The 19,174-nt window shown below is 40.8% G+C and overlaps 1 long non-coding RNA gene across 12 annotated transcripts in view; it reads left to right on the top strand.

Moving 5' to 3' along the window:
• Nucleotides 1–19,174, top strand: part of LOC147576907 (uncharacterized) — a 279,867-nt gene that overhangs the window by 14,544 nt on the left and 246,149 nt on the right. The gene's annotated exons all lie outside the window — the stretch shown is intronic.

Raw genomic sequence — 19,174 nt, forward strand, 5'->3', positions numbered from 1 at the left:
TTACATTTTTTAACCCAATCAGTGAGTTTTAACCCACACAGTGATGTGTGTTTGACACTTAACGACACATCTGTTTGGACTGGCCGCACATCGGGTATCAGCTGCGTTTCATGTGGCTGGGGGCCACTGGGTTGCATAGGTCAGGACTGTAGTTCTGGATAGACAATGTTTTAACGTAGTTTTAAATGAAAAAAAAAAAAAAGCGTTCTGAATTATTTATCACCAAGTCAAATTCTGATGTAACTTACCTTAAGTGTTCGAGGCGTCCTTCTCGTCAGATTAAGTATCTTTTGTGTTTTTCAGGGGTGAGAGGAAGTTAGAGGGTCCCCTAGGGGAAGGGTTAATACATATTTTCTCAAAACTACAGTTCACTCTGGTGGTTACGTTCGGTACGGAAATGAACCACAGCCTGAATGAATTATGATCTCTCCCCCTCCCCATTTTGCTTTCTGTTTTGCTGTATCTTGAGCACCAAGAAATGACAAGACTGTTGATTTCAGATAGTGGTTAGGTTTTGACCGGGTTTCATTTGAGCCCAATCCTAGAGCAGCTGCGCTGTAAGTGGTTTTTCCACATACTCTTAGTTTTTTGGTATCATCATCTCCCAAGATAATCTTTTGTGCTTATTTTTATGTGGTTGTGTTCTCACGAAGAAAAAGGCTCCTGCTTATACCTGTGGCCTCTCATCTCAGTTCAACTGAAAAAATTCTAAAGGGCGGCAGCCATGACCGAAGGAGACAAGTGTCAAGATGGCTGCAAATCCCCTTCCAGAGGCTTGACGTCCCATTCTTGGGCTAAAGACCTCATTTTTTCTTTAGAAAAATGTCACCAATATTTGGTCTATCATTCCACCAACTGGACCTTTAGCCATTGGCACTTCTGATATCTATAGGGGAACAATAATTAATGTTGGTAATTAGTTATCTTTGAACAGTGACCATGAGCAAGGCACTGTGGTAGGTGCTGTGAGAGACCCAAGAAAGTAGTGCCATCCTCCCTTGTCCCCAAGGAGCTTAGCCTGATGGTGAAAATAAGCTCGATACACAGAGTCATGGTCAAGGTTCTTAAAGCGTGAGGGCAGAAATATCCACAGGGTAGTCAGATGACCCTGATGTACTACAAGACAGAGTGAACAAATAAATATTTGCCAAGGCCCTACTCCAAGCCAGGAGGTTTACCAGATGCCAGTAACAATGAAGGTGAAGATGGGTTCTCTTTCTGAGGATCCCCTAAACTACTGTGAGATGGGGGTGAAAAACAGCCATCTGAAACGCCATGTGAGCTATGATATAATGGGGAGCTAGGACTACAGAAATGCAGAGGAAGGTGAGACCAATGCCTCCAGTCCAAAGTTGGGGTCAGATCATGAGGGGCAGTGCTGATAGGGCTGGTTTTCCAAATAGGAGTTCACTGGCCAGACAGGGAGAGGAAAACAGCCTGGAGAGAAAGGGACAAGAGTGAAGGTAAATGTGGTTCGAGGGCTGGGGAGCCCCGGAGAGAAGTCGTATACTTGAGGAAGTTCAGTTCTCTAAAAGACAGCGGATTGTATCTTAGGATACCCGATTCCGATTCTGCCTCTGTTATGTTCCCTACAATTCGTGGATGTTTAAGAAATTATTGTAGGTTGCTAAGATTGGGTGATCTTTCACTTTTATTTAAAAAGTAACCCATCAGTGACTATTAATCACTCTAATGAGAGGCACCATGCCACCGTGCTTAAGTGCTGACTCTGGAAGCCAGGCTACCTGGCTTCAAATCCCAACTCTTCCGCTAAAATCTCTGATATTTAGCCTCTCGGTACTTCAGTTTGCTCATCTGTAAACTGGGAGATCAAAATAGCATTTACCTCAAGGGTTACTGTTAGTAATGCAACGAGTTATGATTTGGGAAGGGCATAGAATAGTGTCTGATTCACGGGAAGAACCCTAAATGTTTCCTAAATCTAATGAAAGCAATACTTAAAGTTCCAGTGGTTCTGCAATGGCAAACCAGCTGTCTGTGTGACTGGCATGTGATCAGGGAATTGTTGATTTGTTTTTGTTTTTTTTTTCTTTCTTTTTTTTTGAGGGAGTGAATTTGTTTGCAGTCTAGCTGGTCTGAAATCGGCCAGTGGTATACACTGATTGATTAAAGCAGATTGGAGGAGACATTCTTGCAGTAGAACGATACAAGCTTTGTATTTTATTTCAGTACATACCAAAAACACATTAAAATTTTTTTTAACGTTTATTTATTATTGAGAGACAGAGAGACCCAGAGCATGAGCAGGGGAGGGGCCGAGAGATGGAGAGACCCAGAATCCGAAGCAGGCTCCAGGCTCTGAGCTGTCAGCACAGAGCCCGACGTGGGGCTCGAACTCACAAATCGCGAGATCGTGACCTGAGCCAGTCGGATGCTCAGCCGACCGAGCCACCCAGGCGCCCCTAAAAACACATTTAATTGCTCTTGCTATCGAAATTTCCACTTCAGTGAACTTGCATGTGAAATATCTAGAAACACCAGTTATTTCCAAGAGAGTATGTGAGAATATGTGTGCATTCTTGTTGGATCATATATGAAAATAGTGCTTTTGTCAGTAAAGGCAGAATATGGTCACGTTGTAATGAGTGACTGCTTTGCATTCATGTAAAAGTTGCTTATTAAGAAAAATCCCAAACAGGCTTAAAAGTAAAGAGAATAGTCTACCGTATATCCATAATCTATCAATCATTTAGATTTTAACCTTTTTTTTTTTTTTTTTTGGTTAAAGTATTTTGAAGGAAATCCCAGATATCATAGCATTTACAAAGTGTATTTTCTTGGGGCGTCTGGCTGGCCCAGTCACTTAAACATCTGACTTCGGCTCAGGTCATGATCTCACAGTTTGTGGGTTCGAGCCCCGTGTCAGGCTCTATGCTGATAGCCTGGAGCCTGGAGCCTGCTTCGGATTCTGTGTGTGTGTCTCTCTCTGCCCCTCTCCTGCTTGTGCTCTCTCTCTCTCTCAAAAATAAATAAATGTTAAAAAAATATAGAAAGTGTATTTTTTTTTTTTTTTACATAACACAAAGCCATCCCACCCACAATAATCTTTCTTTGACATATCCCATCCATATTCAAATTTTCCCATTTGTCCCCAAGTGGCTTTTTCAGTTAATTTGTTTGAATCAAGAAACAAACAAGGTCTACCTGGTGCATTTGGTCATCAGAACTCTTATGTTTCTTATCATCTAGGATGGTCTGTGTCCCTATGTTGGTTTGAGTGGGTTTTATTATGTGATGGGCTCAGGGTCTCAGACCGAAGGAAGCCCTGTACTGGCCAGGTAGTAGGTGGTGGCCTAATTCACCTGAGGCAGAAAACTTTTGGCCAAGAAAGTTAAATTGTAATGTTCTTCCCACAAGGTTTAATTTCAATTATATGTACTGAGGCACTGAGCAAGGCACTAAAGACCCAGAAATGAATGAGACGCAATCATGAATCAGAGTTTCCGCTCTTTGATCAGGAGCGTTTCTGCGGTGTGACCTGTCAGAGGGAGAGATCTTGAGGTCGAGTGGGGAGTGTGGCTGCTTCCAGGGAAGCAATCAGTGTGCAGGTGCTACCGACTCTGGCTCAGGGCTTTTCTTTACAGTGTGGGAGTACATCAGACAGCCGAGAATGCTGGAAATTTTGTAGCCCAGTTGGGCAGGTGCCTAGTGATGAGACAGGAGATTCTGGGGTCTGCCTTCCATCCTAACACCATCTCCCCTAGCAACGTAGCGTCCGAGGTTTTATTCCTCAGTGAGTATAAATTACGTCGAAACTTCACACCTATGCCAAGCACTGGATAGCATTTGAGAAATGGTTACTGTTTCCCAGGAAGTAGAATTCTTAAGGCACGTGTAGGAAAAAAAAAATTCCCCTTAGGTCTTTGCTTTAGATATGTCTTCTTCCTCCAAATTTGAAAGGAATTCCTAAAGGTGGTCAGTCTACAGGGAAGAAAGGAAGACACTTTCTTTTCCTCAGGATCCTGTGTGTTAGGGAGAAAGCCTGTTCTGAACACCAGAGGCGGACCAAGAGAGCGTGGAGAGAGGACTGTGTGGGGTGGGAAGGTCTCTGGACTGAGATGTGGAAAGACCTGGGATTGCCTCCTTGTACGTCACTTTCCGGCGACTTTAATTTGAGCACGTCTTTGAACTTGAAATCAGTTTTCTTATCTATAAAATGGGTGTAATGATGACTTTTCCATATGAAAGATGATGGTTTTGAAACTTTTTAGAATTTGCAGCCCCCTCCTTCTCCCCACCCCCAGGTAGGAAAGGAATGTTGTTACTGCTGTCTTAGGAGGAAGAAACCTGTCTGAATGCTTTGGAAGAACGAACAGCTAGGAGGGTGCTGTGTGGGTCTGAGGATGGTCAGCCAAGGTCTTTGGAACTCAGAATGAAGAATGGTTTAAAACCATTTCCTTATTTCCAGAATGAAAAATGAAAGGAATCCTGAGGCATTTTTAAAATGATGTAACTTTGTCTCTATCTCTATTAGTGTAGTAGCAAGAAAAAAATTAAATTAAACTCACAGACCCTGAGTCAGGCTAAATTCATCCAGCGGTAGTGTTAATTAGGACAACTTCTGCTTCAATATAAAATAGGGTGATGACCGTGAGACGTTGGTTTATTGAAGATAGGTATGAATTGGATAGACTACTGGCCCTTCCATCAAGTACAGAGGGCGCTGAACTCCGGGTTATGCGGTCAGTTGATTATTTGCACAAAAGTCATGTCATAAAGGCTAGTGAGAGAGAGAGAGGGAGATTAGGTATCTGACCTTCACACACCCGGGGGAGAGGTCAGAACACTTCAGGAAGGTGTGAGAGGAAGACAGATTCTAGAACCAGAGGAAGGTTTGAAAAGTATGAATACAACCAGCAAATATCTTCTGGTGCCTTCAAACTAGACTGGGGGGACCAGTTTTGGTTTTGTTAGCATTTCGGGTGCTCTGTCTATGGCTGCGTTCTAAGCATCCTTGGAGGGTCGGTAAACAAACCACACACACGTTGATATGCTCACAGGAGCACTGGTGACATCTTCAGTAGAAAGCCGTTGAATTCGAGGATCAAGGTGGGGGGTAAAGAGTCATCAAATGAGCAGAGTGGCGAGTTCCAGAGTAACAAAGCGATTGCTCGTGTAACAGCGTGTCGCATGTGTTTGTTTTAATAGTGTTAGTTGTGCCATCCAGCATAAGGGACGGTTTAAAAAATGGAGCACATCTCACATCTCGAATTTGAAAGCTGCCATTTCTGTTTCTTTGTGTCATCTAATTTTTGGATCCTAAATTGTATTTACTGAGCGTGTACTCAGTGGAGGTACACCACAGTGCTGGGTGTGTGCAAAGGAAGGTGTCATTAGAGGATGACGGAGTAAGATCAAGCCAGAGGAAAACTGCTCAGTAACCAGGGGTTACTAATTACTAAGGCATTTGTGGCAAGAGCCATTTCAGGTGAATGGGAAGAGGAATGACCCACGTAGTTTATGCTGCTCTTTTTTGGCTGTTGGGTTGTCACAGAGAGACTCAGGCCTCGGGAAGGTTCCACGTGGTGGGTGTTGAGGTGATCTAGAGACCGAGAGATGTGAGTAGGCCAGCTACTACATCCCGTCTCTAGGACAGGCTCTTGTTGACAGGTATGTTACAAACTGGCCTGAAGACATGATGTCCAGGAGGCTTTCTCAGTAGAATATAATCCCCATGAGGGCAGGACTGGGTCTCTCTCGGTCACAACTGATTTTCCAGTCCCTCACGTTGCGTCCCAAACCGAGTGGGAATTCAGTGAATAAAAAACTCTGTATTTGTTGGAGAATGGGCTTCCCCGAAGCAAAAACTTTCTTTGAAGCTTAAATGTATATCGTAAAACTCTGAGGCCGTTAGTTAAGGCTGAAAAAGATTTGGAAGTGAACGTTTGTTGAATCTTTCCATTCCTTCCAATAGACGGGATCCCACCATCATGAAAGCGTCCATGCACGTAATGGCCACACTCCCACGTGCCCACATAGACTCACTTCCGTCCACCCTTTGGTCCTCTGATCTTCGTGGTCTAGTTTAGAAAAAGAAGCGAGGAAAGTGACATGAAATTGTACATCGCAGGGTTTTTTTTTGTTTTTTTTGTTTTTTTTTTTTTTTATGTCTTAAAAGACCGTATATCACCAGAGAAATAAAGCCATTCTTCTAAGACTGCCTGTAATTTTTTTTTTCTTTTTTGGCAAGTTCTCCCTGTCTTTTTTGTAGCTCTGTCTCTTCCTTAGAGGATTCTTTAAGTTCTATCCATCATCTCATTTACTGAAATGTACCTCATTTGGGAATGAGAAAGTTTTGGCATAGCTGAGAGCTTTTAATGGAAATATGAGAGAAGACGACTCTGACATATATAATACCTTCAATATGTTTCCATATATTGCACGATCTCTGATGCATAGCCCGAGACACATAACGACAGATGGGCCGGGGAGAAGGAGGAACATTCTCCAAGCGGGGATTTCTTTAGAAACCAGCACTCCTTCCAAGGTGCTTTGAGCTATTCTTAGCAATTGGGGTTCAACACTTTCACCCCCAACAGGAGCAGGTTTCTGCCAACAGGCTGCCTGTGGGGGCTCTGTTGCCTAGCATTTTATTCCAAACAAGAGTCAAGCCAGACAGAATAGTCTTAGAGAAACCTAGAGCCAGAGAACCAAGCCCCTGTTTTGAGCTGCGGGACGATGGTCAAGTTACTTGACTTCTTTGGGCCTGCAATTCTTCCATCATGTAATGGGGCTGAGAAGTAGTTTCTGTTCACTTCCAAACTCTGAAACAAGCTATGAGAAAATGTTTATGTAACAGTGGGGATTATGAAATTTTCCATGTTCTTTGCAACTATCTTTTTGACACATCTAGAGTGGAAATAATTAGGAGGGATGTTTCTTTTCCCTTCTTATTTTATCCAAATCTAATCGTTTGATGGCTCAGAGTTTCCTCAAATGCAAACAACACATTCCAGAATAATGCAGAATTTCATTTTGGAGCGAGAGGACTAAGCAGTGAAGTGTTTTGACCACATGTTACGGGGTTGAGAAAATTGAAAAACCACTTACACGAGAATGTGGGCTCCGTAACATTAGCGAGGCTTTACTACGGAGTCACTCTGGGAGCATCTCATTTTATTTTATATTTTCTACCCTGTCTGAGCCACGTGATAACAGATTTGAATCGGTGGAATATCTGACACGCTCTCTTTCTTAACTGTGTTCCATTAGCTTGAGCTATTTATCAGAAAACGCTTTTTTTTTCTAATTTTTTTTTTTTTTGACTTGCACACAATCTGGTTGCCTGTTTTCGCCACACCCAGACATTGTGCTGACAGAGCCTTGTTTTTTCACAGCATAGTTTTCCCATCTGGGGCGTGTGCTTGTTATTGTAGTAAGATAGATAAAATACCTACGTAAAGACATACTCGGGCCAAACACAGAGTATATTCCCAGATGTATGGCTTGCCGGAGGGGAGGGAACTGAGAAGTCTTTGAGTCCAGAAGGGCTTAGAGAAGTAAAGTGCCTGGGTGTTAGAGAGCTCATGACTTATTGGGGAAACAAATGCCTGTGGAAGGGAATAGCTACCAACGAAAGAAACCCTGGAATGTCTCCTGGGTTAATTTAGGATTCCTTACTGGAAATAACTGGGGCCATTGGAAGTACAGAAAATTAAACCCATTATCTTGTTTCTCTGAGCCAGTAAGAATATTCTTCAAATTAGGAAAACATTATCCTGTAGCAGATTGCAAATCAGAAGATACCTATCTATAATCGATAACTCTGTGATGTTCAGGTTTTTTGAAAGCGTACAGTAGAATGATTGGAAGTAAAAAATGTCTTTCTCTTTGACATCCTTACCATGCCTACCCTACTGAACCCTCCGTATCCCCCACTACAGACCTTCCTTGCCTGTGTCTCTTCATCCAGGCTTAACACCCACCGGAAACACATTATTAGCGCTTTCAGCTGGTTTTTGTTCTGGTTTGATCCCAGTCCCTCGCCAAAGGGGGCATGGCAGCCTTGAACTCCATGCTTCCTATGGTTCCTCAACCTGGTATTTGGCCTTGGTCTCTAGGGAGGTTAGATATTGATCTGTTTGCCAGATGAGGCAGCGAGGGCTGAATGAGAAGAGCACCAAGTCTGAACTTACAAAGTAGAAGAGGACTTTTCCAGTTGGAACGTGATGCAGGGACCATGCCATCCAGCACAGAATCACAGTGACAACAGGTGACCACACACGGAGTCCTCCCTGTGTCAGGGACCAAGGAGTATGTTCTAGCTAGATGGCCTGCCTTAGGAATACTGTTCTCCACCAATGCCCAGTGAGATGTATGGGACTTTCCTCCAAGGAACACCTCACCACATGTCCACAACTGGCCGTTCTAGGATTGACAAGTCAACACTTCCTAACCCTTGCCTCATCTTCCCCATTGACCTTGCTACCCATATCTGTGCTCTTCCTCTACTGAGCGAGCACACTATTCACCTTCTGTAAGTAGGGTTTCCTTCTGGCTTTTCTTTTGTTTCTCTTGTTCAGTTTGATCACTAAGCTTCCAGGTAATCCTTCTTTGGCTTCTAGAACCTTGTCCATGACACTGCTCATTCAAGTGATATTTTACTCCACTCCTTTCGGGCAGATTCAGGAAACTATACAAGTTATTCCTTAATCAAGTAAACTGTAGATACTCTTTTGAGGTGTGTGTGTGCGCGCGCACGTGCGTGTGCGTGTCCGCGCGCGTGTGTGTGTTCAAATCCAACTGCAGAATAGTAATTTAGCTCCTGATTCATAAGAAATAGGCATGGAAGTCTCAGTGGGGGTAGTGGACAGAGTCTTTAGGGAATTTATTCTAGGAATATATGAGATTGGATCTCTTATCTATCAACTGCTGTGGTTTGGGGATCCCTGAAAGATTGGTTCAATTGAAGGAATTGTACATGTTCATAGCTAGTAAGTAAAGGGGGAGAGAGAGAGAGAGAGAGAGAGAGAGAGAGACATAATACCAAAGGAAATACATTACTAGCTATTATGTAAGATATTCTGTTTCTATCTGTCTGATACTGTGGACATGACTTCCTGAGAAAATACTCTTTCTATAACATTTGACTGGCATGGGCTATATTTTTGTTTAAGATATTTTACTCTTCTCACATAAACCAATTAACTGTCATATTTTATCCTTCCAGGAGTATCCAAATAGAAGGTTGGCTGACAGCCAGTTTGCTAAGTCCTAGAGGATAATAGCTCATTGTCTATAAAGAGCTTTGTTTTAAAGTCTCGTCAATTCTGGCAGTCCTTGTGATGCAGAAGATATTTATAAGGCTGTGAAGAAAGGTCATATGTTGGGTGTTAGCTGCACTGAGTAGCCCAAATGATTTTATTTTTCCATTCAGCGGCTCTTTGTTGCTGTAAATGACCAAAACTTGACTTGCTTTTCACTATTTGCTGAAAATTTCACCGTTGTCCGAAAGCTTACATAGCTGACTTGCTGAGTAGTTTGGAATGGCCCACTGCAATCTTAGATGTATCCTAAAAATATAGATAGATAATAGGAAAATGAATTTAGTCAAATCTGATACTCCCAATTCATAGGCAACAATATTGGTATTAGGAGGCAGCAATATCTTGGTGTGTTAACGTTTCCAGTCAGTAAAAAACGACCTCCATATTTAAGAGGAAAAACTGCTTTCAACTTCTTCAATGAAAGGGCAATTTTTTTCATCTTAAAAAGCTCATTCAAACCAGCATATGAATGCTTTATGAACAAATGAAGGGAGACTATAAGGGATTACATTTCTTTTGAACTGTACAAAGATGTAAAAAACTTGAAGCAAAAGGACTTGATTCAAGGTAAATGTTTGTTGAACTGATTTATCGATCCCTTCTAAATGCTCTGGGATGAAAAATTCAAATCTAAACTCCTTTTTTTTTTTTTTTTTTTTTTCTTTATGTTGCTAAGCTTTCTAGAAGAGGGCTTTGAATCTTGAACGAGTGTAGGTTTAGCCATTAATTTCCAGCACTTGATAATTCCAGTAGAGGCCCTGGACGCTACCGTGTTAGTGCAAGAAAGGATGACAATCAGCTAAGCATCGTAGCCCCCCAAGAAAAACGAGTGCCACGTGACCAGCCTTCTAGGTGTTGAATCCACATTCGTTATCTCACAACACAACTCAGTGTTTGCCGAGTGCCTTCTATGTGCCGGAACAGGGCTCCAGCCCCAGTTGAGAGGGAAGAGATGAGTTCCCTCCTTTCGAGGAGTTTGCAGCCCCGTGGATGGGTCTGCACAAGAAAACTGAATAGTATAAGACCGTGTTCTCACCAGACACAAGTAGGGCAGCTGGATCGGAATTCATGGAGCCCAGTTGGGAAAGGCAGGGAAGACTTCTGGGAAAAGGGAGTCTGAGGCTGAGCCCTGAGCGGTGAGTAGGTGGTTTCAGGTGAAGGGTGGCGGTGGAGGAAGATTATTCAAAGCAGGGGGAGACGTATGGATGAAAGTCTTCAGGTGACAGGGCAGAGAGTGCAAAGGGAGAGAGGTCTTACCTCAACCGCTCTTCATCACCACGGGAAGAAAGCATTCCCTAGGGACCAGTTGTGTGTGCCTCTGTCCTCGCTGCCTTAGCGTGATTGCCGGCCAATGGTTCCCTCCTTGTGGAACATACCTTCATTGAAAACGTTTTTGGACGCATTTAATTTTTACGTTAAGCCCGTGAAGTCGATCACGTTGTCCCACTATTAATAGATGAGGCTCAGGGATAGGGCGGCTTTGCCAAGATTACTTAACGACGAGTGAGCTAGGAGCCTCCCGAGTAGTCCCCCCTGACCTATCTCATATTCTCTAGCTTCATCCTCGTGATCAAGGACACCATTTTGTTGAGCCTCTCCCATGGGTCAGATACCACCCACAAACATGGTGCCATTTAATCCTTGTAACAAACAGAATCATCTGGAAGGGAAGGAACACACGTTCTTTTCACCCCATCCTATCTTCCTTTTCACCCCATCCTATCTTCCCTTTCGTGAAGAACAGGGCTCACCCTCTTCCGCCTTCTGTTGCAGCTGGAGAGGTTCGCTCTGTGGGGAGAAGAGGCATCTTTAATAACAATTCCTTGTATACGGAGACTACCAAGATATTCTGTCTTCTGGATACTGTGAGTTGTATAGCTGATCAGGTTTTCCTCTTTGATTGACAGCCAGCCAGTTTAGAGCAAAACTTGAACCCCGCCTCCCCCACTGTGTCCTTTGCAGATGTAGAGATCTTTCACGTATGTCTTTTTGCATTGGCTTCATTCCTGTCTCCGTTTTATGGTAGCATCCTCATTTTTCTCCTTTTCTCTCTTCTACATCTAGCTTGTCTTATCATTTCTGGAACAAAGCAGGATCTAAATAATTAAAATGTAATTAGGGGCGCCTGGGTGGCGCAGTCGGTTAAGCGTCCGACTTCAGCTGGGTCACGATCTCGCGGTCCGGGAGTTCGAGCCCCGCGTCGGGCTCTGGGCTGATGGCTCAGAGCCTGGAGCCTGTTTCCGATTCTGTGTCTCCCTCTCTCTCTCTGCCCCTCCCCCGTTCATGCTCTGTCTCTCTCTGTCCCAAAAATAAATAAACATTGAAAAAAAAATTAAAAAAAAAATAAATAAAATGTAATTAAAGTACCTGGCCATAGCATGGAATTTAAGCGTTTCACTTTTCTATTTGCTGCTACAAATAGGGGTGAATTTGTACCAGCCCACATACTTTCACTCCGTCTTCCCTAGGACCCCAACTCTCATTTCCAAGTGGCTGGTCCAGAATTTAGGGTGTCCTCTGCCAGGAGCAGAGGACAGTCTTGGCTTACGGTCTTCCCCAAATCTTTGCCAGTGACCTTCATCTAATCCACCTTGTGTTTCTTTCCTCTTGAGCCCACTGTTCATTTACTCTTCAGGTCTGTCTTGTCTCTTCTTCATAAATGACAACAGATTTTTGGTTTTTCTGCACAGAGAAGCTTAAGGAAGAATTCAAAACAGTGCCATGCTGTACGCTCTCACCCCAGAAAGATACACTTGTAATTTACTGTAATTTAGAGTGAAGTGATGGGATTTTCTCCGTAAGTGGAACATCAAAGGTATACTCTATCTTGTGGAAAATGGGGGGTTTCTCATGTTTCTTGGAGATGGGTATTTAAATCTCTCAAATAAGGATGATTTTGGGGCAAAAGGCAGTTTGGTATCAAGAGCCTGGGGCCTAGAGTCACATCTAACTGTGCCACTAATTCTGTAACTTCAGGCCGATGGCTTCATGGTGCTGTTCTCTTATCCTTATTGGTTAAAAGAGAACACGAATTCTTTCTTAGTCTTGTGAAGATTAACATGGAAGCACGGAATTGCTTGGTAGAATGCCTGATACTCGGCAAGTGTTAGGTGTTCTTATTAGCCTGGCTTCTGCTTGTCGTTGTATCTACGCTTAATTGTTACACCTTCGGGAAAGATTTGAATAGAAATAGTCATTATTATTACAATAATCACCATGGGCTTATTTTATGAATATATATGTATACAAGGAATAGTCTATATAAATTCATATATATACATGTGTATGGTGTATAGACTGGACCTTTATACGTATATAACACTGTGTATATATATGTGTGTGTGTATATATATATGTGTGTGTGTGTGTATGTGTGTGTGTCTAGTCCATACACCAGACACATGTATATATATATGAATATATGAATATATACATGTATATACATATACATGTATATATACATATACATGTATATACATATACATGTATATATACACACATACACACATATGTATACATACATATATACACATATATGTATACATATGCATGTATACATGCACATATACATATATGTATACATATGTATGCATACACATGTATATATATGAATATATGAATATATACATATATATGTATATACATGCATATACACATACATGTATATATACATATATACGCATATACATATACACATATACATATATACACATGCACATATACACATATACACATATGTATACACACATATATGTATACATACATGCATGCACATATATGTATACATACACATATGTATGCATACATATATACACACATACACATATATACACACATACATATATATACATATACACATACATGTATACACATATATGTATATATACATATATACACATATATACACATAAACATATATATACATACATATGAATATATATGAATATACATATATATATGAATATATACATATATATATGTAACACATATGCTTAGAGGTCCAGTGCTTTTGTTATTTCTTGCTGTAATTTTGCCATTTGCAAAAGTTCATTTCCCATTGGCTTTTCTGGTCCCTCTTCCCTTCTTTATTTTTCTCCAAATACTTCTCACCATCAGACTTACTACCTATTCAACTTATTTATTCACTGTTTGTCCCTGCTCTGCTAGAATGTACAATACAAGAGGGCCTGATGGATGTGTGTGTGTGTGTGTGTGTGTGTGTGTGTGTGTGTTCATACTACAACAATCCCCAGCATCTAGAACATTGCCTGGCATGCAGTAGTCACTCCAATCTATATTGAATCAACGCGTGATCTTCAAACATTATCAAAATTTCATTAATATCAGTTCTGATGACACTTGAAGAAGAAAGGGTACTTGGTTGGCTAAGGGTGGAAGCTCTTCCCCCCAGAAGTGGGTGCTTGATAGGCCAAGGGAAGATATGGGTTTCATGACTCTTTAAAGTGGTTGGTAGCTCAGAATTCTGTAATAAATTAGTTTCAGTCTTTTGTCACCAGCGAATGGAGTGCCCACTGTGAGCTTGGGGGGAGACCAAATAGCAAACCTCCACATGCCCTCAGAACTCTAGCCTTTCTTTCTGTGTAGGGACAGGTATTTTTACAGGGCCAAGATGTAGGATTATTCTAGTTGGGATTCACAGATGTCCAGTACTTTCCTTGTGCAGTGTCTGGTCTGCTGACCCATCTAGGGTCATGGAAGTTGACTATTTTGTATCTAAATACCGTTATCGGTTAAAAGCAATCTAAGTCTTGATGGACAGAAGATTTCTAAGATAAATTCCGCTCAACAAATATTCACATAGCACATATTATATGTAAGGATTTTGCAAGGTGCACCAGGGGACAAAGATAACCCTCTGTGACTGCCCTTTTAAAGCCAACAATCAAGTAGAGGGAATGAAACAAATACCAACAGCCAGGGCTAAAAACAGAAAACTTGTTTTCTCGTCTCTATGCTTTGTGTGTTTTCAATTCTTCTGATTCCATTAAAGAAAAACTTTCTAAAAATATCTCTCTTCATAGAAACGCTTACTTGAGGTTCATGTCCTGCCCATCATAGGTAAAGATGAATATCTGTGTATTCTTTGGGTTTCTGGGTTCCTCTGGGATAGATCATGTGCTAAGCACTGTCTGACCTATTATCTCATTTAGTCCCTAATTTCATTGTGAGTTGGGTATAATTATGCCCACTTCATAAAGAAGCCGAAGCTCAGAGAGTTTAAGTAATTAGCCCAAAGCCATAGAGTTACCAAATTCAGGTAGTAGTTGGCAACTAGATCTCAAAAATATTTTTATGGTTCAAATCCCATTTTTCCCCTTATTTACACTATAATTCACTGGATGTAGAGGCTCTCCTCTCTGAGAAGTAAGTGATATTATGGCATCAATTTTCCTGGTTCAAGTGAGACTATCACCATATACCATTTATATACACAGGAAACCTGCTTTAACCTATAGTAAATCTTACTCTGGTATATGAGCTTTTGGAGCATAAAGTTGCGCTTGAATTATTCATATGGGCACTGAGTTATGAAGAAGTTTCTCAAATGTAAACTGTAAGTTGGTTATGAAATAGCAAAGAGGCAAGTGCTAACCAGGAAGAAATGTCATCCCGCGACTATGAGGACCCGCTCGATTCCAAATGGCAGAGATTGCCACAGAAATGAAGAAATGGGGGGGGGGGGAGAAAGAACGTCATCCTCATCAAACTGTGTTTGCTTTGCCGGTCTGTTTGTGCTCAGAGCAGCACCAAAGATAAATACATTCTTTTCGTCAATGTATGCCTCAATTTGCAGCCTGAAAGATGTGTATGTTATTACAACAAAATCTTGTTAGGTTGCATTAATTGGTGGGAAGGTCAACCGAAACGAATATGAAATTTGACCCAAAGAAGGGATGTAAAAGAAATACATTTTTGGTATTCGCAGGAAATTTGTACCAGAGACCTAAAAGCTGAAAGTCTCAAGAAGGTCTCAGGTCCCTGGGTAACATAAGACTAAAGTGTCTTTTCCCAGAGAAATGGAGACCCAGGGACATCAAGGAATTTTCTCCAAGAGTGTGCAGCTGGTACATGGCCCAAGAAATACCGGAATCTTGTCTTCCTAGAACAAAGCTGTCTGCTCCCCTCTGTGCTGTTATTTAGAATTAGCAAAGTACCGCCATTTGCGAGTTTCATGTCACTTTTCATGAATGGATAAGGAAATGTATGACACGGCATTTATTTGTATGTAATTGGTGCTGCTAAAGTGCTTTAACCCGATTAGGGTTTTGTTTTTTTCTTCTTTGTACTAATTGACTTTTGACCAATAAAAATGATAACATCCTCAAAGTATGTAACCTGATGATTTGATAAACATACACCGTGAAAAGGTTCCCACCATCGAGCTGAGTAACACGTTACCTTATTTGTGTGAGTATTGAGAACACTTAGGTTGTAATCTCTTTGCAAATCTCAGTTCTATAATACAGTATTTCCCTATTTCCCTCACCTCCCCCAGTCCTTCACGACACCATTCTACTCTGTTTCTTTGAGTGTTTTGTTTTTTGGGTTTTTTTTTGCTTGTTTTTTGTTTTTAGATTCCACTACCCTCCAGATTCATCATGGTTGTTGCAAACAGCAGGGCCTCCTCCTTTTTATTTAAAAATCTTTTTAACATATATTTATTTTTGAGAGATAGAGACAGAGCACTAGCAGGGGAGGGGCAGGGAGGAGGAGACACAGAGTCCGAAGCAGGCTCCAGGCTCTGAGCTGTCAACATAGAGCCCGACGCGGGGCTCGAACCCACCAACTATGAAAGAGATCATGACCTGAACTAAAACCAAGAGTTGGATGCTTAACCGAATGAGCCACCCAGGCCCCCCCCGAGTTTTAATTTCCTAGGGAAACTCCATACTGTTTTCCATAATGGCCCTACCCATTTACTCCCACCAACAGTGCACAAGGTTCCTTTTTCTCCACACGCTCATAGCGTTTGTTATCTTCTGTCTTTTTGATGGTAGTCATTCCAACAGGTGAAAGATGACATTTCATTAGCTTTTGGCTTGCGTTTCCCTCCAGACTAATGACGTCGAGTACCTTTTCATGTATCTGTCGCCTGTTTGTTTGTCTTCTTTGGAAGGACTACTATTCAGTTCCTTTGACCATTTTTTAATTGGTTTACTTGGGTTTTTACTATTGAGTTGTATGATTTCCGTGTGTATTTTGGATGTTAACCCCTTTCTGGGTATGGTTTGCAAATATTTTTTCCCACTCCTTAGGTTCTGTTTGCTCTTTTTGATGGTTTCCTTTGCTGTGCAGAAGCTTCTAATGGACTTTTCAAGAGATTTGGCAATATAAAAGTAAGTTTAGCTGTCTGGTTTGAATCATCCTCAATTTGAATTAGTGTGACCCAAATTAATGGGATTTTACTTTGATTCTTTTAAAAAGAGATTAGTATCATCACGGAGGAGATGTTCTGTTTGATATTATCCTAAAGTTAAGGAAATACTTCGACAATCAATTTTCCATGTCTCTTATAAAATTGTTCCCTTCTCTTTTATTACTTGTGTATACTATGACCTTCTAAAGAACATTTACTTAGTGTTTTCTTACAGAATGGAGTATTCATTTACAGCAAACATCATTTTATTTATTTATTTTTAAAACTTTTCTATTGGGTCTTATTTGAACTATTCTGTATGAAATCAAGAAAAAAAGGGTTAATAGTATAAATGTAACTTTGTATCAAAACCTATTCAGTTGAGTTGAACGACCTGAATTGTGTGAACTGTCTTAATTTTTTTTTTTTTTTTTTTTACCATTTATTTATTACTGAGAGGCAGAGAGAGACAGAGCATGAGCAGGGGAGGGGCAGAGAAGGGGGAGACACAGAATCTGAAGCAGGCTCCAGGCTCTGAGCTGTCAGCACAGAGCCCGACGTGGGGCTCAAACGTACAAACTGTGAGATCATGACCTGAGCCAAAGTCTGATGCTTAACTGACTGAGCTACCCAGGTGCCCCTCAATTGTGTGAACTTTTTTTTTTTTTTTTTTCAACGTTTATTTTTATTTTTGGGACAGAGAGAGACAGAGCATGAACGGGGGAGGGGCAGAGAGAGAGGGAGACACAGAATCGGAAACAGGCTCCAGGCTCCGAGCCATCAGCCCAGAGCCTGACGCGGGGCTCGAACTCACGGACCGCGAGATCGTGACCTGGCTGAAGTCGGACGCTTAACCGACTGCGCCACCCAGGCGCCCCATGTGTGAACTTTTTAAAGCTATGCTTATCTAAGGAAAGATGCACATTGCGCCCAAGATTGCAGTAAAGAAAGTGACTTTCTAAGTCTTAATTTCACGCTGTGAAGGACAATTAAAATTAGACCACTGCCAGTTCTTGGGTGGGCATTGCTTACATACGATATCAGCAAAATGCCGTGTGCTGACCTGGAAAATTTCATTTGTTTTTCCTCCCCCCCCCTCCCCATGCCCCAGTTTTGCTGAGAAATAATTGACATACATCACTGTATAAGTTTAAGGTGTGCAGCATGATAATTTGATTTATATATATTTTGAAATGATTACCACAGTAGGTTCAGTTAACTTCCATCTTCTTATATAGGTGCAACAGAAACAAAAAGGAAGAAACAAATACTAAAGGAAAAAGATTCTCCTTGTGATGACAACGCTCAGGTTTTACTCTCTTACCAACTGTTCTGTATGTCATATAGCAGTGTTACCTGAACTTGTCTTGTTTGTCGTAATGACATCCCCAGTACTTATTTATCTTATAACTGGAACTTTGTACCTTTTGGCCACCTTCCTCCAATTCCCCCTTCCCCCACCGCCACCTCTGGGAAACACAAGTCTGATTTATTTTTCTATGAGCTTTTTTTTTTATTCTACATATAAGTGAGATCATACAGTATTTGTCTTTGCCTGACTTATTTCACTTAGTGTAATGCCTTCGAGTTCCATATACGTGTGTGTGTGTGTGTATAACAACTTTATCCATTCCATTATATATATAATTACATTCCATATATATTATATAGTATATATTATATATAGTAATATATATATCCATTCCATATATATTCCATATATATTATATAAATCCATTCCATATATATATTTCATATATAATAGTGTGTGTGTATATATATACGTATATATGTACATATATACGGATATATACATATATGCATATATGTACATGTATATACATATATACGTATATATGCACATGTATATGTATATGGGTACATATGTATATGTGTATATGTACACATATGTACATATATGCGTATATATATGCATATATGTACATGTATATACATATATACGTATATATGTGCATGTATATGTATACGTGTACATATGCATGTATATGTACATGTACACGTATATATGCACATATATGTATATATGTACATATATGTATATGTGTACATATACATGTATATGTGTACATATATGTATATGTGTGTATGCATATGTATATATGTATGTATATATGTATATGTGTACATGTATATATATGTACATATATATGTATATATATGTGTGTATATACACACACACACACACACACACACACACACACACACACATCACAACTTCTTTATTCATCCATCGATGGGCATTTAGGTTTCCATGTTGTGGGTAAATGCTGCTATGGCGGTGCAGATATCTTTTTGAGTGAGTGTTTTTGTTTCCTTTGGATATATTTCCAAAAGTAGAATGGCTAGATTATACGGTAGTTCTATTTTTAATTTTTTGAGGAACCTCCATACTGCTTTCCACAGGGGCTGTAACAATTGGCATTCCCACCAATAGCACACAGGGTTTTCTTTTCTCCACGTTCACACCAGCATTTTTTATCTTGTCTTT

The sequence above is a fragment of the Puma concolor genome, chromosome D1 (assembly GCF_028749965.1).
Source record: "Puma concolor isolate L17-30 chromosome D1, mPumCon1.1.hap2, whole genome shotgun sequence".
NCBI lineage: Eukaryota > Metazoa > Chordata > Mammalia > Carnivora > Felidae > Puma > Puma concolor.